Consider the following 590-nt stretch of genomic DNA (forward strand, 5'->3'; position numbering starts at 1 on the left):
TATGTGTGAGAAGCATACCTTAGCCCATGGAGGTAGACAAACATCTCCAAGAGGTTCACCATCTTGTTTCACTCCAAGATGGTAAGAGTTAGAATTCACCAGAAATTCAGGCATGTAGAAGAACTCAGGGATCAATTCTTTTACATCGCTTGTATTGGACAAGCAATTCCGAAAGGACCCCTCAACACTTTGGAAAAGACGATCTGCGTGATCAAATTTACCACCCTGGCCACGGACGGAACTATTTAGTGGATACATTTGTATTCACCATTTTTCATAATCTATTTCAAAACAGAATTGCCTATAATACTCCAGAAATCTGCTATTGGTCAAAGTGGGAAACAAATACCTGTAGACTACGATGAAGGGATGTAAACGGCTCTAACCTCAAAAGGTAATACAACACACTTCCCATACTTGAATAATGGGATCCGTAATAGAAACTGCATTAAGTTCATAAACAAAAATTACTAAGGTGCCGAGGGGGGAAAGTATCTCTTCAATACAGAAAAAATGCCTGCAGTGTACCTGGGTATATCAGGGTCAGAGAAGCTGTGATATCTGTCCTCAAAAATCTGTCAAAAAAAAAA

General features: G+C 39.3%; 1 long non-coding RNA gene across 1 annotated transcript; it reads right to left on the bottom strand.

Annotated features, from left to right (window-relative positions):
• Positions 1–17: 17 nt before the first annotated feature.
• On the bottom strand, positions 18–588 carry LOC104774739. Its single transcript, XR_765477.2, has 3 exons — positions 529–588; positions 350–443; positions 18–225 (listed from the first exon to the last, which is right to left on the bottom strand). It is a non-coding gene; the product is annotated as an uncharacterized LOC104774739 (long non-coding RNA).
• Between the last annotated feature and the right edge of the window lie 2 nt (positions 589–590).

The sequence above is a fragment of the Camelina sativa genome, unplaced genomic scaffold, assembly GCF_000633955.1.
Source record: "Camelina sativa cultivar DH55 unplaced genomic scaffold, Cs unpScaffold05065, whole genome shotgun sequence".
Lineage (NCBI taxonomy): Eukaryota > Viridiplantae > Streptophyta > Magnoliopsida > Brassicales > Brassicaceae > Camelina > Camelina sativa.